General features: G+C 38.1%; 1 long non-coding RNA gene across 1 annotated transcript in view; it reads left to right on the forward strand.

The window, feature by feature from the left end:
• The window catches only part of LOC141276759 (uncharacterized), an 83618-nt gene extending 71741 nt beyond the window's left edge, over nucleotides 1-11877 (forward strand). The window contains exon 3 of the long non-coding RNA XR_012326751.1: nucleotides 11773-11877. This is a non-coding gene — a long non-coding RNA (uncharacterized lncRNA). The remainder of the gene's footprint in view (nucleotides 1-11772) is intronic.
• The last annotated feature ends 12411 nt before the right edge of the window (nucleotides 11878-24288 follow it).

Here is a 24288-nt window from a genome sequence, read left to right on the forward strand (position 1 = left end):
ATTACATCACCCCAGCTGGTCTCTTTGTTTCCTCTCTGGTCCTGTACAATCTTTCTCAAAATCACAACGAGAATGGGAAAAAAATTCCAGATGGCAACATTCCTCTGCTTGAAATCTTCTAAGACGCCTCATTCCCTTCAGAGTAAAAAACAAAGTCCCCACGATGCCCGGTTCTCCCCAGTGTGATTTGGCTCCTCCATCACCTCTTGGATCTCATGGCCAACAAGTCCTCCCATTGTTTACTCAGTTCTACCCCTACCAACCTACCGTGCGTCATATGTGCCAAATAGTCATCCCTGGGGTTTGCACTGTGTAGTTCCCGTCTCAGGGAAATACTCCCCAAAGATTGCTTCTGAACTACTCCCTCAAATCTTCAATGAAATGGTACCTCCTCAGTGACACCTATGCAAAATTGCGAACAGCATCACCTTCCCATTCTGAAGCTCCTTTTTCCCTTGTCTAGTTTTCCACATTGCACCATCTGATATGTTGTGATATTTATTGAGATGAGTTTTAACTGTCTCTTCCTGCATTGGAGTTTAAGTTGGTGAGGGCACTGATATTTGCATTGTTTCCTGATGTATACGTGTTGAGCTGAAAACACTGCCTGGAACATGGCAGAGACTCAATAAATATTTCCTGTATTAATGTAGTTTTAAAGATCACTTATAAATCAAAGAGAAAATTACAAATAACCTGAAAAATGGGCAAAATTAGTTAGCTGGTATGTTACAAAATGACAGTTTATCATATGAATCTATAGGCGATTTCATTAGGAATTAAGGAAGCACAATGTAAAAATCACAATGAAATAACACTTCATACCCACCAGATTGGCAGAAACAAAAAACGTGACAATATCAAGTATCAGTCTGAGTAAAGTAGACATACGTATTTTATAAACTGTCATTTGTATTGATTATATTTCACAAATTATTATTTTGGGTCTGAAAAAAATGGGCTTCAATTGTTCATGACATTTGATGAAATACTTTAATGTTTTTCTGGAATTTTGCTACTTATGGTGTTAACATCAAATTAACTTAAATTGTATCAAGACTCCATGTGAGAATTACTATGGACAAAGGGAAATGAGTAAAATTAATTTGGTGTAGTAAAATAAATGCTAACAAATTCTCGATGGTTAAAATACTAAATATGAACAGGTTAATTATACAAACTCACAACAGAAATAAATCTATCAAAACTTTTAACCAATGAGGATAGCTAATTCATTCACTAATGGGCTTTTATAAAGTGAAAACATTATAAAAGAGATGGGTCCGTTCATTGTTTTTTTTGTTGTTGTTTTGTTTTGTTTTGTTTTGTTTGTGGTACACGGGCCTCTCACTGCTGTGGCCTCTCCCATTGTGGAGCACAGGCTCCGAACGCACAGGCTCAGCGGCCGTGGCTCACGGGCCCAGCCGCTCCGTGGCATTTGGGATCTTCCCGGACTCTCAACCACTGCGCCACCAGGGAAGCCCAGTTCATTGTTTTTTTCCTCTTTGATGGGTAAAGATGTAACATAAGGGCTAACTTCCATTATTTGACATAATCTGCATAAATATGTTATTATTTTTATGAATAGTCACGTTTTGCATTTTTAATCCTGTATATATTTATTTCTGATTTCTGTTTTTGTTTTGGCACCAATTGGGGTCACTTGCATGCTTAATATAAAAACAATTAAGGTTAAATTTATGAGGTTAATTAGCCTAGAATAGCTGAGGAAGAAATCCTAAATCAAGTAAATGTTGCTTATTCACCACTCCTCCTCAAGTTAGTTTTGAAATATTATCTTCACATGTACACTTGAATAATATTTGAATTAGCTTCACATGTACATTTGAAAATAGTTTTCAGACTAGTTTGGCTAGGACCCCATTCCACATCCGCTGTCTCAGCCCCATGACTGAGCTTCTTCCCCAAGGCCTGGGATTTGATTCTAGTTTATCTCCTTCAATTACAGCTGTATTGCACACATTTGTGGCTCTGTTCTCCCTTCTACTTTTCTCTCCCAACTCTAAATTTACCCCTTCTGCACCACAAAGGAAACCATCAACAAAAGACAACCTACTGAATGGGAGAAGATACTTACAAATCATGTATTTCATAAGGGGTTAATATAAAAAACGACTAAAGAATTCATACAACTCAACAACAAAAAAACATACAACCTGAGTAAGAAATGGGCAGAGGAGCCATTTTACCTGAGTAAAACATGGGCAGAGGAGCTGAACAGACATACAGATGGCCAAAAGGCATGTGAAAAGATGCTCAACATTACTAATCATCAGAGAAATGCAAATCAAAACCACAATGATGTATCATCTCATGCCTGTTAGAATGGCTGTTATCAAAAAGACAACAAATAACAAGTGGTGGCGAGGATGTGGAGAAAAGGGAAACCTCATGCACTGTCAGGGGGAATGTACATTGATGCAGTCACTGTGGACAAAAATATGCAGATCCCTCAAAAAATTAAGAATAAAACTACCATATGATCCAGCTAGTCCACTTCTGGGTATTGATTTGAAGAGAGCTCTTCAATTTTAATAAACAATTAGGAAAATGTTCATTTCATTATTTTTATTTCCTATCCAATTTAATGACCCCAAAGCTATAAAACATCAGTGGAAATACACATCATTCCTAACTGCAATTTACATGAAATGAAAAATTCTCTTTCACCTCACATGCATTTTTTAGTATGACAGCTCAACTCCCCTCATGAGAAGTGGCTACCCAGAGGAAGACAGTCCCTTAGTGATTCTGCTAGGTAGTACTTCCTTTCCCAGTCAGATACAAAAGCCCAACCTCAAAACAAATCAGTTTCTTAATAGAAAAAATTGTTTAGTTGAAAATCCCTTTCAGATGATAATCCTTGAAGAATTTCAGAAAAAGTATATTTTTTCTGACTTAATGCAGAATATAAATATATTTTTAAATCAATACAATTTTTCTCTATGTTAAATGAGGTCAGCTGATTCATAAAATATTTTTTTTGCAAGTGTCAGCTGAGATCTTGAAGTAAGTATACCAAACATATATTATACCAGGGTGGAAAATTATTGGGTAGTATTAAAAAGAACAGATTGCAAATACTTGTTTCTGCCAACAGACTTGCTTTGTTACTTGGAGAACTCATATACATTCCCCATCTTTTGGTTATCCCAAGAATAAGAAAAAGCATATCCAAATTTTGTACGTTATGCTAAAACTAGGTTCTATTTTTTTTAAATAAGAGTAATTGGCACAACTATGGAGACAACTAAAAGATCAGTAGTTTCCAGGAGTTAGGAGGAATAGAGGGATGAATAGGCAGAGCACAGAGGATTTTTAGGGCAATGGAAATACTCTGAATGGTACTATATTGGTGAATACATGCCATTATATGTTTGTTTGAACCCAGAGAATATACAAAACCAAGGGGGCCCCCTAATGTAAACTATGATTTTGGGTGATAACGATGTGTCAACGTAGGTTCATCAGTTGTAACAAATGTACCACTCTGGAGGGGATGTTGCATGTACAGAGGCAAGGGGTGTATGGAAAAGCTTCTTACCTTCCTCTCAAGTTCGCTGTGAATCCAAAGCTGTTCTAAAAAAAAATTGCCTGAAAAAAAGTTTAAAAAAAAACTTTAAAAATTTAAGATTAATTGAATAATTATTTTTCTGTATATTTATATTATGCTATTGATGCTATTTTTGAAATGATGCTTTCCCTATTTAAGACAAAAATATAATTTGGAAATTTCTTTTATAATATAATCCATTTCAAGAAAGTCTCTATATATAAAAATGAAATTTCTATAAGCACAAAATGTAATCACAGGATTCATTATTATCAGAATAAAAGTGAAAGTCATATATCTGTTTAGGTAGCAGCCTTACATTTAATTAAGCAGTTTGAATTGTCCTCAGTATTGTCAGATTATTGTATTAGATTAGTTATTAATATTATCTGCATACTCTCAGTTACTCTTATTATAATGTAATGGGTAGATAATTTACAGGAAGAAAATAATTTGAGATCATAGACTGTCAAATATGAACTCTATTAGTATGAAAAATATCGTAAAACATATTAGTAAGTATGTCTATATGGCAAATCCATAATAATGATGGCAAATAATGGCAAAAACATGAGTATTAATTCCCAACTGCTGTCTCATAAACATGACTAACTTGGTTTTGTCTAACATTATCAGTCATTATCACAGTGGTTGAAAATCAATTGCAAAAGCACGGAGTGGTGGGCACCTGACTCTTCTGCATCTTTTTAGAGGAAAATTGTCTGAAATTATTCTATTAAAGTACACAGCTGCTTTCTGTTTTAGTATGTAATAATGTGACCCATCTGCAAAAATTGGCATTTGTCCTGATCTGTTTTGAGGACAGTGAAGCTTCTTGAAACTCAAAAATATCAGTTCTTTACCCAGGGAAATCAGCATGCTCAAGAGAATTTTCATTCTGAACTACAGCAGTGAGACTCACTAACAGGTGGTCCTTGCTTCTTTTTTTTTTTTTTTTTTTTTTTTTTGCAAACTGTCAAGTGTCATTGACTTACTCTGAAAACTTGACTGAGATCTTGTGACAATACCAAACCACAAACAAACAAACAAACAAAATCAACCTTGTAAATGTCAGGGTTGGAAATGATTTTGTAAGATTTTGTAAAGTATCAATCATTCACTTAAGAATTTTGTAGGTATAGTCTCCCATACCTGGAAGACCACTTAGATATTAGGCCAGTAAGGGAACAAGCCCCCAGGGGACAGTACTTGCCCAAGGCTGCTTACTTGGTGTCAGAGCAGGGTCACCATCCAGTCTAGTGCTTGTTTCAAAAGACCTCATCATCCATCATTTCTTGGAAATCCAACAGTGCATGTGAATATCGCACTATCTGTTAAAACACTTAACCAGTGGTCCAAGTTGACTGAAGAATTAAATTTTTATTTGGATCACAAGGAAATATTGTGATTCTTGGTTGTGTTTTGACAAGATTTAATGGATGTTTAATTTATTTGGGACCATTTGTCCAGTATACACTTACGAAGGGAATAGTAAAAATATAATCATACAAAATATGATTGTACCATGTGGATATTTTCTGTTTCTTTGTATGCTTTTTTACTTTTCAAATTAAATAATGTATATAATGCTTAGAGCTTAGAAAATGGTCTGGCACATAAAAAACACTCAGTATTTTAGCTGCTTCTGTTTCTTCTTTTTCTTCTTTTCAAGCCATGTTTATCTGCTAAACCATTATTATAATGATTGTGCTTACCATTATTGATTGCTATTTATTTATTTTTATTAAAAAATTTTTTAATTAAAGTCCAATTGATTTACAATGTCATGTTAGTTTCAGGTGTACAGCACAGTGATTCAGTTTACATGTATATATATTCTTTTTCAGAATCTTTTCCCACACAACATCTAGTTCCCTGTGCTATACAGTAGGTCATTACACAACATCGAGTATAGGTTATTACACAATGTCGAGTATAGTTTCCTGTGCTATACAGTAGGTCATTGTTGGCCGTATGTTTGATATATATATATATATACACACATACACACACACACACACACACACACACACACACACATATATATGACTGTGTATATGCCAATCCCAACCTCCCAATTTATCCCTCCACTCTTTTCCCCTTGGTAACCATAAGATTGTTTTTTATGTCTGTGAGTCTCTTTCTGTATTGTAAATAAGCTCATTTGTTTCTCTCTTTTTTTTTTTTTTTTAGATTTCACATGTAAGTGCTGTCATATGATATTTGTCTTTCTCTGTGTGGCTGACTTCACTTAGCATGATAATCTCTAGGTCCATCCATGCTGCTGCTAATGGTACTAGTTCATTCTTTTTTATGGCTAGTAATATTCCATTGTGTGTGTGTGTGTGTGTGTGTGTGTGTGTGTGTATGTAAATAAATAAATAAATATATATATACCACATCTTCCTAATCCATTCCTCTGTCTATGAACATTTAGGTTGCTTCTGTATCTTGGCTATTGTGCTTAGTGCTGCTATAAACATTGGGGTGCATGTACGTTTATGAATTATAGTTTTTTCCAGATATATGCTCAGGAGTGGGATTGCAGAATCATATGGTAACTCAATTTTTAGTTTTTTAAGGAACCTCCCTACTGTTCTCCATAGTGGCTGCACCAATTTACATTCCCAGCAACAGTGCAGGAGGGTTCCCTTTTCTCCACACCCTCTCCAGCATTTGTAGACTTGCTCTCTTCCCAGGAGTCCACACATCCCACCACAGTTGCTCAACATCCTCACATGTTTCAGAAACATTTAAAAATAAAAATGTTGACTATTTCCCTACCAAAAACAAATTTGCATACTACGAATTCAAAATTATTGATCTAAAATATAACGACCTGGTCAAAAATCATTAGAATTTTTTCCACAATTTTAAGCACATGTTTTCTGTGACTCTGTGCGTTTGTATGTCTTATCTATTTATGAAAGCCTCACTTTTACTTCTCAATGATAGTCTGTTATTTTGAAAGCACTACAAGACCAATTATATTAAATCATTCCCTAATTCAATAGTTTTTTATTATTTCAGGCTGGCTTAATGTCACTTTGTTCAAGAAAGCAGCAAAAAATTAGTATGTCATTATTAAAATTACACATTTACCTCATAATAAAAGCATAAAATATAAAAGAATAAATTTAAGTAGTACCACATTACTTATGTATTTTGAATATGGAATGAATCTGTTATTGAGGTTCTCGAATGCAAGACAGTTGGTTTTCAGTAAGTTGTTCTCCCTCAGATTATATCTTAATTTGAATTTAGAATAAGTCCATTTAAAGAATATAATTACTATTATTTCCTTAAAAACTTGCCATTATCAGCTAATTGAAAATTTTAAATAAATTGGATCAGTCTTCAGGAGCTGTTGTTACAAAAATAGACATACCCATACAAACAATTAATGTGCATGAAATAATACATTTTTAGAAAAGGGTAATGTGATACTGTGATTTATAATAAGAAATATACATTCAGTCTTCATCCTCTTCTGGCATAGAACTCTAAAAACCCTTGAAATTTCCTAAGTGATAAGAGCCATAAAGTTCTCTTTTGTTATTCATAAAAAGCCCCTTTCAACTACACCTGAATTTATGTTAATGAGGTGACTTTTGGAAATTCCCTAAAGACGGGGGCTAGGTGCCAGGGGAACCAACTGTATTAGAGGGTTGGAACTTCCAGCCCCACCTCCTGACCTCTAGGGAGGAGAGAGGCACTAGAGATTGAGTCACTTTGGCCATTGAGTCACATGGCCAAAGATTAAATCAATCATGCCTATGTAATGAAGCCTCCATAAAACCCCACAAGGATGGTGTTCAGAGAACCTTTGAGTTTGTGGACACTTGGAGGTGCTGGGAGAGTGGAGAACTCAGAAAGTGTATAGAGCTCTCTGCCCCTTCCCACATATCTTGCCCTATACATCTCTTCCATCAGCAGTTTTGTGAGCTACTCTAACAAAAGGTCCATGATTGGAGGTGGGTGTGGGAGCCTCCAACTTATAGTTGGTGGATCAGAAATATAGGTAGCAAACTGGACTTGGCTACTGGCCACTGGCTAAAATAATGAACACGCAGTTCGTTATTTTGTGGTTTTATTTTATTTTACTTTGTACTTGTGTTTGCTTAAACGAAGTGACTGGTTTATAAACACATTGAATGTGCTTTATTGCCCGTGGGATATGTGGTGTATATCCTTCAGAAAAATTTTAAAAAGGAGGTGGTAGGGGGAGAGGGATTGGATGAGTGTTGAGGAGGTAGTAGTCTGTAGGACTAAGCCTTTTACCTATAGGATCTGATATTATCTCCAGGTAGATCGAGTCAGAACTGAATTGAATTGTAGGACACCCAGCTGGTATTGCAGAATTGCTTGGTACAGGAAAAATTCCCACAAATTTGGTGATCAGAAGTGAATTAGAGTATTGGGAGTAGAGGAAACACCCAGAAGGAGAGTTTTTCCTTTAGAGATGTTAAACAATTATATATTTTTTAACATCTTTGTTGGAGTATGTTTACAATGTTGTGTTAGTTTCTACTATATAATAAAGTGAATCAGTTATATGTATACATATATCCCCGTATCCCCTCCCTCTTGCATCTCCCTCCCACCCTCCCTACCCCACCCCTCTAGGTGGTCACAAAACAATTATATTTTTGAAGAGTCTATTTGAGCAAACATCAGTTTGACTCGAGCAGAACCAATTCAAGTGGTTGGGATGCTCCATGGGCAGGAGTTACAGAAAGACCTTTTTAATAAAGCAGACTGGAAAGCAAAGCAAGGAAATTATCTGATTGGCTCTAGCTTAAGCAACTGCCTTATTTGGGAAAGTGTAGTTGGCTGTTTATGATTAGTTCTTCTTAAGTTTTGATTTCTTAACCTTGAGGCACGTAGAAAAATTGACTCTGGCTTAGGTTTCATTTAGCTTAAGTAGCCTCCTTGTTTAATTATTTTAACACAGATAAATAAATGTATATAATATTGCTGAAAATTTGTTCATGTTCCAGAAACATCTAAAAACAAAGTGATGTTTTGTCTTATTTTTTCAGCATCATATACCATTTTTTAAAGGCAATATATGAAGGTATACAAATAGAGGTATATGGATTCATGCCATGATTTGTGTATTAATGTTTAATGACATGTTTCTATGAAATTACAAAAAAATATTCCACATGCCTTTGGCATTCTAGCTTCTTCTGGAATCTGTCCAAATTTTGTATATGTTGAATACACACACAAATACATAAACTATATGCTTGGATTTGGATGTTAGGAATTAATTTTTATATAGTTAAATATGGCAGATTTGTCAAAGACAAACAACCTGGGCCATTTGGATGGTTTTTCCCAAGCAGTAGGTCTTAGGAGATTTAATTTGTCCCTTCTAGTGTAAAAGCATATCATCTACTCTTGTTAACACAGTGTAGATGATCTCTTTTTGGGAAGATGCCCAATCATGCTGCAGCAGAATTACCTTAAACTGTGACCTAGCAAGGTAAATAAAAGGGGGTTTCTGAGCACACTGCCAGACTGGTATCAGATATTCAAGAGTCAGTGCTTGCTGATGCCAGGGTACCCAACAGACCATGTACATGGCTGATCTCATGAGAGCATCCATGAAGGTCCCTTAGAGCAAACGACCTCCTGACTTTCCCAGGGGACTCAACAGACCATGTACAAGGATGATGTGTAGGAAGCTGTGGCCAGGTCATTGACAAATAAGACTTTACCCACATTCGATCACTAGGGATCTGATCTGAGCCCTGGTGAGAGATCTTACATTGTCCTGACCTGTAAATTTGAATCGGGAGAAACGGATCACTGTCAAGTGTACCCTACAGTTATTGTTCAGGCAAGCTATACACAGGCAACAATAACAACTACAACAACAACACAACTACAACTTTTCCAATCAAAATTGTTCTTTTGTTCCTATAGAAATTTAAAAATTGCTTTTGCAGTGGGCACTTATCAGCCAAATCAAGAAAGATGTTCAGCTACTACCATACATATCAGCGAATGGTGTGCAGGTGGGCTAGCACTTATGTCCCCTATTTGCTTAATTATGGTGGCTCATATTTCTCCTTATACGTTTCTCTGTATACTATTTCTGATACCACAAGCATCTAGCAGGAGAAGCTTCCTTTGCTGAGCAAAATTGGACCAGGGGAAGGTAGGAATAGAAGTGGAGTATCACCTAGAGTTGAGCGCATGGTCACACGACATTACACGGTACATTTACCTCACCCACTAGGGAAATACTTAACAAAATTTAAAATCCCATGCCCTAGGGAACAATTCATGTAAACTTATGTCTTTTAAGGGGATTCTCTGTTTGTTGACTCTCCAAAATGAAAGTGCCCTCTCATTCATCTATCTTCTTTATTGTTCACATCCTATTCATCACCAAATTCTGTTATTCTGCCTTTTAAATATTTATTACTCAGTCTCCTACTGGCCATTTTCACTGCCACTGCCTTAGCTGAGACAGTTGTTTCTAATGTGGATTACTACAGTGTTCCAGGCGTTGTACAAAACCCTGGAGATTAACACAAATGGTTAAAGCTATTGTTGTCCTCCCTCAAGAAGATCACCATAGAATTCATATTATAGGGTCTCCACCTTGCCCAAGAGCCTTTACTCTTAAAATTAGTCTCTCATGTGAAGAGGGGTAAGTGTATAGCCATATTTGTACTATGTATAACCCTCCTTCTCTGGGCAAGGAAGAGGGCTCAGGGCTGAATCCTTACCTCACTGGGAACAAAATCCTCAGTCCCAGGAGCCCAGATTTAGGACAGAGTGATTTCATTTAATGTCTGTTGGAACATGGACCAAGGCAACTATTTTATACCATGTATGAACACAGAGTATCTGATACATCAGTTTGCAGAAAATATCATAGTACAACATAGGCAAGGAAAGAGAAGCAAACCTGTGGGGCTAGAGGTAGATTTGTTTTGGTTCATGGACTCCCAGCCCTGGTCCCAGTGCCTCAAGAGGCCCAGAGGCCTTATTCTCTATGGAAGTCTGGACGTCATAGAAAATAAAAGCAATACAAGTGTAAAGTATTTTTCAATATTAAGTAAAAGAATTCTGGAACTAAAATATTTCTGGTTCATTTTTGAATGTTTGTATATATATTTTTTAATTATTATTACTTTAATCTTCTTGGATGATCTATGGCATAGGCTTTCAAAGAGTGACCTCTGGAACCCAAGGGTTCCTCAGGGTGTGATGCCATGTTAGAAATGTGAAGGCCATCTTGCATGGTTTCCACCAGTTTCTCCAGCTTAAACCAGAGTGCTCTGCATTCAGGTCCCAGATATTGAGAGTTTGTATGGAATTTTCTTTGGAAAAATGTCTTGCATGCTAAAAAATATTGTCATTTAAAGTTATGGGATTTGTGAACTATGTATCCCTCAGGGCTGTATAAGATTTATGATAGTGATAAGCCAGTTAGCCAGACAGTTACAAACTCAGACAAATGTCAACCTGATCCCTTCTAGAACCACATATATAAAGGTATGTTTGATATAATATTTTCAATTTGTTGTCTCCATGTAAGTACCCCAACTATGTTTTTTAATTAAAAGTAGATTTTCTAGGTATAGTCTGTAAACTGAGTTTATGTTGTCTCTCACCCCATCCAAAAAGTAATAAATTAAACATACGCACGCACACAACACACACAACACTCCTAAACAAGCTGGGGAATGAGAACATAAGCATGAGTAATGAGAAATTTTGAGATATGCCTGGAAAATTGAAATCAGAAGAGATTAACTTAAGGAATGGAGCCCTAACCTATTTTCCCATAGGAAAATATTGGTGGAAAACAGGGAATAGCAGCAAGTGCTTTATTATGTGCTTCACATACCCAGAAGTACCAGAGAGGAAGGAAAGAGGGAAGAATGGAAGCAAAGGGCAGATGATTAGCTGAGGGGCAAGAGATGATGCAAAAAAGTCATCACACTATCTACAAAGCTCACACCGTACTTCTGGATCCAACCTGTACTAGCAGGGCATTCTACCTCCAGGCAGGTAGAGGGGGTGAGGATGTGAGCTTTAGTCAGAGAAACAGGGCAGTTCTCCTTATACTTGGTGTAACACCCAGGAGAAAGAGATAGAGGTCTAGCAACCAAGGTACCCAGCCAGCTGTTAAGCAAAAACTTTCAGATAAATGCTCATTCTCATTAAAACAGGATGGAATAGAAGCACCAGAGATGTATATGGCACCTTCCCTACATGGTTGTACAGTTCTCCAAATTACTTTGTAAGAAGAATAAGAACATAAGAAAAGATACCCCAGTAAACGAGTAGATGACACTACATCCTAGGAAAATATTAACAGGGTAAGCAGAATCAGTATGATTTCATCAAACAGTATCAGTATGATTTCATGAAAATTAAAGTTATGGTCATTGGATTAAAAAGATCTCAATACATGGACTGATTTTCCAAATGTACAAAAAGAAATACAAGTTAGCATTAGGAAGACTGGGTGGAGGAATTCTTCCTGAATAGAAAACAATAAAATATAAATAAGAATAGCAAAAATAAACTTTAAAATTTGGAAGTTAGACCCCAGAACTTAGCCAGATTTCTTTTAGGTATTCTAGAAGAAATGAGTGAATAGAGGAGAAACGTACATTCATGAAAACTCAATAAATTAGATTGATTATCTAACAAGTAATTAGCAAATTTTTTTTTTTTTTTTTTTACATATGTTCCCTTATCTCTTCCCGCTTGCATCTCCCTCCCTCCCACCATCCCTATCCCACCCCTCGAGGCGGTCACAAAGCACCGAGCTGATCTCCCTGTGCTATGCGGCTGCTTCCCACTAGCTATCTACCTTACGTTTGGTAGTGTATATATGTCCATGCCTCTCTCTCGCTTTGTCACCGTTTACCCTTCCCCCTCCCCATAGCCTCAAGTCCATTCTCTAGTAAGTCTGTGTCTTTATTCCTGTTTGACCCGTAGGTTTTTCATGACAATTTTTTTTCTTAAATTCCATATATATGTGTTAGCATATGGTATTTGTCTCTCTCTTTCTGACTTACTTCACTCTGTATGACAGACTCTAGGTCTATCCACCTCATTACAAATACCTCAATTTTGTTTCTTTTTATGGCTGAGTAATATTCCATTGTATATATGTGCCACATCGTCTTTATCCATTCATCCGATGATGGACACGTAGGTTGTTTCCATCTCTGGGCTATTGTAAATAGAGCTAAAATGAACATTTTGGTACATGACTCTTTTTGAATTATGGTTTTCTCAGGGTATATGCCCAGTAGTGGGATTGCTGGGTCATATGGTAGTTCTATTTGTAGTTTTTTAAGGAAGCTCCATACTGTTCTCCACAGTGGCTGTATCAATTTACATTCCCACCAACAGTGTAAGAGGGTTCCCTTTTCTCCACACCCTCTCCAGCATTTATTGTTTCTAGATTTTTTGATGATGGCCATTCTGACTGGTGTGAGATGATATCTCATTGTAGTTTTGATTTGCATTTCTCTAATGATTAGTGATGTTGAGCATTCTTTCATTTGTTTGTTGGCACTCTGTATATCTTCTTTGGAGAAATGTCTATTTAGGTCTTCTGCCCATTTTTGGATTGGGTTGTTTGTTTTTTTATTATTAAGCTGCATGAGCTGCTTATAAACTTTGGAGATTAATCCTTTGTCAGTTGCTTCATTTGCAAATATTTTCTCCCATTCTGGGGTTGTCTTTTGGTCTTCTTTATGGTTTCCTTTGCTACGCAAAAGCTTTTAAGTTTCATTAGGTCCCATTTGTTTACTTTTGTTTTTATTTCCATTTATCTAGGAGATGGGTCAAAAAGAACCTTGCTGTGATTTATGTCATAGAGTGTCCTGCCTTTGTTTTCCTCTAAGAGTTTGATAGTTTCTGGCCTTACATTTAGGTCTTTAATCCATTTGGGCCTTATTTTTGTGTATGGTGTTAGGGAGTGATCTAATCTCATACTTTTACATGTAGCTGTCCAGTTTTCCCAGCACCACTTATTGAAGAGGCTGTCCTTTCTCCACTGTACATTCCTGCCTCCTTTATCAAAGATAAGGTGACCATATGTGCGTGGGTTTATCTCTGGGCTTTCTATCCTGTTCCATTGATCTATCTTTCTGTTTTTGTGCCAGTACCATACTGTCTTGATTACTGTAGCTTTGTAGTATAGTCTGAAGTCAGGAAGCCTGATTCCTCCAGCTCCGTTTTTCGTTCTCAAGATTGCTTTGGCTATTCGGGGTCTTTTGTGTTTCCACAGAAATTGTGAAATTTTTTGTTCTAGTTCTGTGAAAAATGCCAGTGGTAGTTTGATAGGGATTGCATTGAATCTGTAGATTGCTTTGGGTAGTAGAGTCACTTTCACTATGTTGATTCTTCCAATCCAAGAACATGGTAAATCTCTCCATCTATTTGTATCATCTTTAATTTCTTTAATCAGTTTCTTACAATTTTCTGCATACAGGTCTTTTGTCTCCTTAGGTAGGTTTATTCCTAGGTATTTTATTCTTTTTGTTGCAATGGTAAATGGGAGTGTTTTCTTGATTTCACTTTCAGATTTTTCATCCTTAGTGTATAGGGATGCCAGAGATTTCTGTGCATTAATTTTGTATCCTGCTACTTTACCAAATTCATTGATTAGCTCTAGTAGTTTTCTGGTGGCATCTTTAGAATTCTCTATGTATAGTATCATGTCATCTGCAAAGAGTGACAGCTTTACTTCTTCCTTTCTGATTTGGATTCCTTTTATTTCCTTTTCTTCTCTGATTGCTGTGGCTAAAACTTCCAAAACTATGTTGAATAAGAGTGGTGAGAGTGGGCAACCTTGTCTTGTTCCTGATCTTAGTGGAAATGCTTTCAGTTTTTCACCATTGAGGACGATGTTGGCTGTGGGTTTGTCATATATGGCCTTTATGATGTTGAGGAAAGTTCCCTCTATGCCTACTTTCTGCAGGGTTTTTATCATAAATGGGTGTTGAATTTTGTCAAAAGCTTTCTCTGCATCTATTGAGATGATCATATGGTTTTTCTCCTTCAATTTGTTAATATGGTGTATCACGTTGATTGATTTGCGTATATTGAAGAATCCTTGCATTCCTGGAATAAACCCCACTTGATCATGGTGTATGATCCTTTTAATGTGCTGTTGGATTCTGTTTGCTAGTATTTTGTTGACGATTTTTGCATCTATGTTCATCAGTGATATTGGCCTGTAGTTTTCTTTCTTTGTGACATCCTTGTCTGGTTTTGGTATCAGGGTGATGGTGGCCTCGTAGAATGAGTTGGGGAGTGTTCCTCCCTCTGCTATATTTTGGAAGAGTTTGAGAAGGATAGGTGATAGCTCTTCTCTAAATGTTTGATAGAATCCGCCTGTGAAGCCATCTGGTCCTGGGCTTTTGCTTGTTGGAAGATTTTTAATCACAGTTTCAGTTTCACTGCTTGTGATTGGTCTGTTCATATTTTCTATTTCTTCCTGATTCAGTCTTGGCAGGTTGTGCCTTTCTAAGAATTTGTCCATTTCTTCCAGGTTGTCCATTTTATTGGCATAGAGTTGCTTGTAGTAATCTCTCATGATCTTTTGTATTTCTGCAGTGTCAGTTGTTACTTCTCCTTTTTCATTTCTAATTCTATTGATTTGAGTCTTCTTCCTTTTTTTCTTGATGAGTCTGGCTAATGGTTTATCAATTTTGTTTATCCTTTCAAAGAACCAGCTTTTAGTTTTATTGATCTTTGCTATTGTTTCCTTCATTTTTTTTTCATTTATTTCTGATCTGATTTTTATGATTTCTTTCCTTCTGCTAACTTTGGGTTTTTTTTGTTCTTCTTTCTCTAATTGCTTTAGGTGCAAGGTTAGGTTGTTTATTCGAGATGTTTCCTGTTACTTAAGGTAGGATTGTATTGCTATAAACTTCCCTCTTAGAACTGCTTTTGCTGCATCCCATAGATTTTGAGTCATCGTGTCTCCATTGTCATTTGTTTCTAGGTATTTTTTGATTTCCTCTTTGATTTCTTCAGTGATCACTTCGTTATTAAGTAGTGTATTGTTTAGCCTCCATGTGTTTGTATTTTTTACAGATCTTTTCCTGTAATTGATATCTAGTCTCATAGCGTTGTGGTCGGAAAAGATACTTGATAAAATTTCAATTTTCTTAAATTTACCAAGGCTTGATTTGTGACCCAAGATATGATCTGTCCTGGAGAATGTTCCATGAGCACTTGAGAAAAATGTGTATTCTGTTGTTTTTGGATGGAATGTCCTATAAATATCAATTAAGTCCATCTTGTTTAATGTATCATTTAAAGCTTGTGTTTCCTTTATTTTCATTTTGGATGATCTGTCCGTGGGTGAAAGTGGGGTGTTAAAGTCCCCTACTATGAATGTGTTACTGTCGATTTCCCTTTTTATGGTTGTCAGTATTTGCCTTATGTATTGAGGTGCTCCTATGTTGGGTGCATAAATATTTACAATTGTTATATCTTCTTCTTGGATCGATCCCTTGATCATTATGTAGTGTCCTTCTTTGTCTCTTCTAATAGTCTTTGTTTTAAAGTCTATTTTGTCTGATATGAGAATTGCTACTCCAGCTTTCTTTTGGTTTCCATTTGCATGAAATGCCTTTTTCCATCCCCTTACTTTCAGTCTGTACGTGTCTCTAGGTATGAAGTGGGTCTCTTGTAGACAGCAAATATATGTGTCTTGTTTTTGTATCCATTCAGCCAATCTGTGTCTTTTGGTGGGAGCATTTAGTCCATTTACATTTAAGGTAATTATCGATATGTGTGTTCCCATTTTCTTAATTGTTTTGGGTTCGTTATTGTAGGTATTTTCCTTTTTTTGTGTTTCTTGCCTAGAGAAGTTCCTTTAGCAGTTGTTGTAGAGCTGGTTTGGTGGTGCTGAACTCTCTCAGCTTTTGCTTGTCTGTAAAGGTTTTAATTTCTCCATCAAATCTGAATGAGATCCTTGCTGGGTAGAGTAATCTTGGTTGCAGGTTTTTCTCCTTCAACACTTTCAATATGTCCTGCCACTCCCTTCTGGCTTGCAGAGTTTCTGCTGAAAGATCAGCTGTTAACCTTATGGGGATTCCCTTGTGTGTTATTTGTTGTTTTTCCCTTGCTGCTTTTAATATGTTTTCTTTGTATTTATTTTTTGACAGTTTGATTAATATGTGTCTTGGTGTATTTCTCCTGGATTTATCCTGTATGGGACTCTCTGTGCTTCCTGGACTTGATTAACTATTTCCTTTCCCATATTAGGGAAGTTTTCATCTAAAATCTCTTCAAATATTTTCTCAGTCCCTTTCTCTTTCTCTTCTTCTTCTGGAACCCCTATAATTCGAATGTTGGTGCGTTTAATGTTGTCCCAGAGGTCTCTGAGACTGTCCTCAGTTCTTTTCATTCTTTTTTCTTTATTCTGCTCTGCAGTAGTTATTTCCACTATTTTATCTTCCAGGTCACTTATCCGTTCTTCTGCCTCAGTTATTCTGCTATTGATCCCATCTAGAGTATTTTTCATTTCATTTATTGTGTTGTTCATCATTGTTTGTTTCATCTTTAGTTCTTCTAGGTCCTTGTTAACTGATTCTTGCATTTTGTCTATTCTATTTCCAAGATTTTGATTCATCTTTACTATCATTCTGAATTCTTTTTCAGGTAGACTGCCTATTTCCTCTTCATTTGTTAGGTCTGATGGGTTTTTATCTTGCTCCTTCATCTGCTGTGTGTTTTTCTGTCTTTTCATTTTGCTTACCTTACTGTGTTTGGGGTCTCCTTTTTGCAGGCTGAAGGTTCGTAGTTCCTGTTGTTTTTTGTGTCTGTCCCCAGTGGCTAAGGTTGGTTCAGTGGGTTGTGTAGGCTTCCTGGTGGAGGGTACTCTTGCCTGTGTTCTGGTGGATGAGGCTGGATCTTGTCTTTCTGGTGGGCAGGTTCACGTCTGGTGGTGTGTTTTGGGGTGTCTGTAGACTTATTATGATTTTGGGCAGCCTCTCTGCTAATGGGTGGGGTTGTGTTCCTGTCTTGCTAGTTGTTTGGCATGGGATGTCCAGCACTGTAGCTTGCTGATCGTTGAGTGAAGCTGCGTGCTGGCCTTGAGATGGAGATCTCTGGGAGATTTTTGCCGTTTGATATTATGTGCAGCTGGGAGGCCTCTTGTGGACCAGTGTCCTGAAGTTGGCTCTCCCACCTCAGAGGCACAGCACTAACTCCTGGCTGCAGTACCAAGAGCCTTTCATACACACCGCTCCTTAATTTGGGATGATTCGTTGTCTATTCATGTATTCCGCAGATGCAGGGTACATCAAGTTGATTGTGGAGCTTTAATCCGCTGCTTCTGAGGCTGCTGGGAGAGATTTCCCTTTCTCTTCTTTGTTCTCACAGCTCCCAGGGGCTCAGCTTTGGATTTGGCCCCGCCTGTGCGTGTAGGTCGCCGGAGGGCGTCTGTTCTTTGCTCAGACAGGACGGGGTTAAAGGAGCCGCTGATTCGGAGGCTCTGGCTCACTCAGGCCGGGGGTAGGGAGGGTCACGGAGTGTGGGGCGGGCCTGCAGCGGCAGAGACCAGCGTGACGTTGCTAGCCTGAGGCGCGCCCTGCGTTCTCCTGGGGGAGTTGTCCCTGGATCCCGGGACCCTGGCGGGCTGCACAGGCTCCCCGGAATGGGGTGTGGATAGTGACCTGTGTTCGCACACAGGCTTCTTGGTGGCGGCAGCAGCGGCCTTAGCGTCTCATGTCTGTCTCTGGGCTCCGCACTTTTAGCCGCGGCTCGCACCCGTCTCTGGAGCTCTCTTAAGCAGCGTTCTTAATCCCCTCTCCTCATGCACCAGGAAACAAAGAGGGACGAAAAAGTCTCTTGCCTCTTTGGCAGGTCCAGACTTTTCCCCGGACTCCCTCCTGGCTAGCCGTGGTGCACTAACGCCCTGCAGGCTGTGTTCAGGCCGCCAACCTCAGTCCTCTCCGGAGCCTCAGCTCCCAGCCCCGCCCGCCCCGGTGGGCGAGCAGACAAGCCTCTCGGCTGGTGAGTGCCAGTCGGCCCCGATCCTCTGCGCTGGAATCTCTCCGCTTTGCCCTCCGCACCCCTGTGGCTGCGCTCTCCTCCGCGGCTCCGAAGCTCCCCCACTCCGCCACCTGCAGTCTCCGCCCGCGAGGGGCTTCCTAGTGTGTGGACACTTTTCCTCCTTCACAGCTTCCTCTCACTGGTGCGGGTGCCGTCCCTATCCTTTTGTCTCTGTTTATTTTTTTTCTTTTGCCCTAACCAGGTACGTGGGGGGTTCCTTGCCTTTTGGGAGGTCTGAGGTCTTCTGCCAGCGTTCAGTAGGTGCTCCGTAGGAGTTGTTCCACGCGTAGATGTATTTCTGGTGTATCTGTGGGGAGGAAGGTGATCTCCGTGTCTTACTCTTCCGCCATCTTCCCGGAAGTCTCTTCAGCAATTTTTTTAATAAAAATGATCTGTATGTCTAGATGCATTGTAATATTATTTAGGGACATTAAGGATAAAAAGTCATTCTGAGAGCTTCTAAGAACAAAAGAACAGATTCAATAAAACAGTGATTTTAAAAATGAGTACCTACTTAGAATTCTCAATATATCATAAATGACTATAAGGAGAAATCCAGTAGATGATGCTGCTAAGAACTTTTTTCCTGAAACAATCATGTAAAACAGTTACATTTTGATTACTGCTATGGGCTGAATTGTGCCCCTCCAAATTCAGTTAAAGTCCTAACCCCAGTAAGTCACACTGTGACTTGTATTTGGAGATAGGGTTTTTAAAGAGATAATTAAGGTTAAATGAGGTCATTAGGGTGGGTCCTAATCCAGTATGACTGATGTCCTTATAAGACAGGAGCACACATAGAGGGAAGACCTTTGTGTGGGGAAATAGTGAGAAGGTGGCCAATGCAAGGAAGGAGAGAAGCCTCAGAAAACAACAAACCTGCCCACATCTTGATCTTAATTTTCTAGCCTTCAGAATATGAGCAAATATATTTTTGTTGTTTAAGCCACCCAGTCTGTGGTCTTTTATTATGGCAGCCCTAGCAAATTAACACAGTACCTAATTTAAAAATTAAATTAAAATAATTTTCAAATAAAAATCCATATTTGCTAAAAAAGACAACTTTAATAATAATAATAAAATCTAAAGGAATATGCAGTTAAGTTAATTATATAAAAATTTAAAAGTATGTGTCATGAAAGAAAAATACAAATGAGTGCTGGAACAAACCACTGAACTTTATACTACATTTAAGCAAAAAAGTATCAGTATTCTATGCATGACTAAGAATTTTCATTTTTCCCCTCTAAAATGCAAATCAACATTTAAAACTTTTCCTCTTGGGCGGTGGGGCCTAAGTAGGGTGACATTCAAGCATGGGGTGGAGCCTCTACTTAGGCACAGAAGGGGAGTGGCAGCACATGTGGAAAGGAGGGCCTCTGGAGTGTGGAGTTCTGGAGTTTGGAGGATCATATGTTCCAGCAGAATATGCTTCCTTTAGAATTGCTGAAAAGATTTTTACAAGAATAAGTACTGATGATGATATTGAAAAAATTCATCAACATTTATGAAGGAAATGAAAGAGCCATCATCTATTAGATGAGAAAATGAGTCACCATAATAATGATGAATGAAAATACTGCTCGTTATAAAGTCAGGGAAGCTACCCTGTAAACCTGGGCTATCATTTGGCAGTGTTGTTGAGTTTTCCCTTCTAAATTCAGCCTGAACCAAGATGGCGGAGTAGAAGGATGTGCTCTCACTCCCTCTTGCGAGAACACCAGAATCACAACTAACTGCTGAACAATCATCGACAGGAAGACACTGGAACGCACCAAAAAAGATACCCCACATCCAAAGACAAAGGAGAAGCCACAATGAGATGGTAGGAGGGGTGCAATCACAATAAAATCAAATCCCATAACTGCTGGGTGGGTGACTCACAAACTGGAGAACACTTATACCACAGAAGTCCACCCACTGGAGTGAAGGTTCTGAGTCCCACATCAGGCTTCTGAACCTGGGGGTCTGGCAACGGAGGAGGAATTCCTAGAGAATCAGACTTTGAAGCCTAGTGGGATTTGATTGCAGGACTCTGACAGGACTGGGGGGAACAGAGACTCCACTCTTGGAGGGCACACACAAAGTAGTGTGCGCATCAGGACCCAGAGGAAGGAACAGTGACCCCAGGGGAGACTGAACCAGACCTACCTGCTAGTGTTGGAGGGTCTCCTGCAGAGGTGGTGGGTGGCTGTGGCTCACCATGAGGACAAGGACACTGGAAGCAGAAGTTCTGGGAAGTACTCCTTGGCATGAGCCCTCCAGAGTCTGCCATTAGCCCCCCCAAAGAGCCTGCAGGCTCCAGTGTTGGGTCACCTCAGGCCAAACAACCAACAGGGAGGGAACCCAGCCCCACCCATCAGCAGTCAAATGGATTAAAGTTTTACTGAACTCTGCCCACCAGAGCAACAGCCAGCTCTACCCACCACCAGTCCCTCCCATCAGGAAACTTGCACAAGCCTCTTAGATAGCCTCATCCACCAGAGGGCAGACAGCAGAAGCAAGAAGAACTACAACCCTACAGCCTGTGGAAAAAGACCACACTCACAGAAAGATAGATAAGATGAAAAGGCACCTCAGTACATAAGACAACTGCTAACAGCTATAAAAGAGGAGATCGACAGTAACACAATAATAGTGGGGGTTTTTAACACCTCACTTACACCAATGGACAGATCATCCAAAATGAAAATAAATAAGGAAACAGAAGCTTTAAATGATACAATAGACCAGGTAGATTTAATTGATATTTATAGTATATTCCATCCAAAAATAGCAGATTACACTTTCTTCTCAAGTGTGCACGGAACATTCTCCAGGGTAGATCACATCTTGGGTCACAAATCAAGCCTCAGTACATTTAAGAAAATTGAAATCATATCAAGCATCTTTTCTGACCACAACGCTATGAGATTAGCAATGAATTACAGGGAGAAAAACGTAAAAAACACAAAGACATGGAGGCTAAACAATACGTTACTAAATAACCAAGAGATCACTGAAGAAATCAAAGAGAAAATCAAAAAATACCTAGAGACAAATGACAATGAAAGCATGATGATCCAAAACCTATGGGATGCAGCAAAAGCAGTTCTAAGATAGAAGTTTATAGCTATACAAGCCTACCTCAAGAAACAAGAAAAATCTCAAATAAACAATATAACCTTATACCTAAAGGAACTAGTGAAAGAACAAACAAAACCCAAAGTTAGCAGAAGGAAAGAAATCATAAAAATCAGAGCAGAGATAAATGAAATAGAAACAAAGAAAACAATAGCAAAGATCAATAAAACTAAAAGCTGGTTCTTTGAGAAGATAAACAAAATTGATAAACTACTAGCCAGACTCATCAAGAGGGAGAGGACTCAAATCAATAAAATTAGAAATGAAAAAGGAGAAGTTACAACAGACACCACAGAAATACAAAGCATCTTAAGAGACTACTACAAGCAACTCTATGCCAATAAAATGGACAACCTGGAAGAAATGGACAAATTCTTACAAAGGTACAATCTCCCAAGACTGAATCAGGAAGAAATAGAAAATATGAACAGACCAGTCACAAGTAATGAAATTGAAACTGTGATTAAAAATCTTCCAACAAACAAAAGTCTAGGACCAGATGGCTTCACAGGTGAATTCTATCAAACATTTAGAAAAGAGCTAACACCCATCCTTCTCAAACTCTTCCAAAAAATAGCAGAGGAACACTCCCAAACTCATTCTATGAGGCCACCATCACCCTGATACCAAAACGAGACAGAGATGTCACAAAAAAGGAAAACTACAGAGCAATATCACTGATGAACATAGATGCAAATATCCCCAACCAAATACTAGCAAAGAGAATCCAACAGCACGTTAAAAGGATCATACACCATGATCAAGTGGGATTTAACCCAGGGATGCACAGATTCTTCAATATACTCAAATCAATGTGATAGACCATATTAACAAATTGAAGAAGAAAGACCATATGCTCATCTCAATAGATGCAGAAAAAGCTTTTGACAAAATTCAACACCCATTTGTAATAAAAACTCGCCAGAAAGTGGGCATAAGGGAACCTACCTCAACATAATAAAGGCCATATACGACAAACCCACAGCAAACATCATTCTCAATGGTGAAAACCTGAAAGCATTTCCTCTAAGATCAGGAACAATACAAGGATGTCCACTCTCACCACTATTATTCAACATAGTTTTGGAAGTCCTAGCCATGGCAATCAGAGAAGAAAAAGAAATAAAAAGAATCCTAATTGGAAAAGAAGAAGTAAAACTGTCACTGTTTGCAGATGACATGATACAATACATAGAGAATCCTAAAGATGCCACCAGAAAACTACTAGAGCTAATCAATGAATTTGGTAAAGTTGCAGGATACAAAATTAATGCCCAGAAATCTCCTGCATTCCTATACACTGATGATGAAAAATCTGAAAAAGAAATTAAGGAAACACTCCCATTTACCTTTGCAACAAAAAGTATAAAATACCTAGGAATAAACCTACCTAGGGAGACAAAAGACCTGTATGCAGAAAACTATAAGACACTGATGAACGAAATTAAAGATGATACTGACAGATGGAGAGATTTACCATGTTCTTGGATTGGAAGAATCAATATTGTGAAAATGACTATACTACCCAAAGCAATCTACAGATTCAGTGCAATCCCTATGAAACTACCAATGCAATTCTTTACAGAACTAGAACAAAAAATCTTAAAATTTGTATGGTGACACAAAAGACCCTGAATAGCCAAAGCAGTATTGAGGGGAAAAAAGCGGAGCTGGAGGAATCAGACCCCCTGACTTCAGACTATACTCTAAAACTACAGTAATCAACACAATATGGTACTGGCACAAAAACAGAAATATAAATCAATGGAACAAGATAGAAAGCCCAGAGATAAACCCAGGCATCTATGGTCAGCTAATCTGTGACAAAGGAGGCAAGGATGTACAATGGAGAAAAGACAGTCTCTTCAATAAGTGGTGCTGGGAAAACTGGACCAGCTACATGTAAAAGAATGAAATTAGAACAGTCCCTAACACCATAAACAAAAATGGATTTGAGTCCTAAATGTAAGTTTGGACACTGTAAAACTGTTAGAGGAAGACATAGGAGGAACAGTCTTTGACATAAATCACAGCAAGATATTTTTTGATCCACCTCTTAGAGTAATGGAAATAAAAACAAAAATAAACAAATGGGACCTAATGAAACTTCAAAGCTTTTGCACAGCAAAGGAAACCGTAAACAAGACAAAAAGACAATCCTCAGAATAGGAGAAAATATTTGCAAATGAATCAGTGGACAAAGGATTAATCTCCAAAATATATAAACAGCTCATGCAGCTCAATATTAAAAAAACAACCCAATCCAAAAATGGGCAGAAGACCTAAATAGACATTTCTCCAAAGAAGACTTACAGATGGCCAAGAAATACATGAAAAGATACTCAACATCACTAATTATTAGAGAAATGTAAATCAAAAGTAAAATGAGGTATCACCTCACACCAGTTAGAATGGGCATCATCAGAAAATCTACAAAGAACAAATGCTGAGGGTGTGGAGAAAAGGGAACCCTCTTGCACTGTTGGTGGGAATGTAAATTGATACAGCCATTATGGAGAACAGTATGG

Source organism: Tursiops truncatus, chromosome 16 (assembly GCF_011762595.2).
Source record: "Tursiops truncatus isolate mTurTru1 chromosome 16, mTurTru1.mat.Y, whole genome shotgun sequence".
Lineage (NCBI taxonomy): Eukaryota > Metazoa > Chordata > Mammalia > Artiodactyla > Delphinidae > Tursiops > Tursiops truncatus.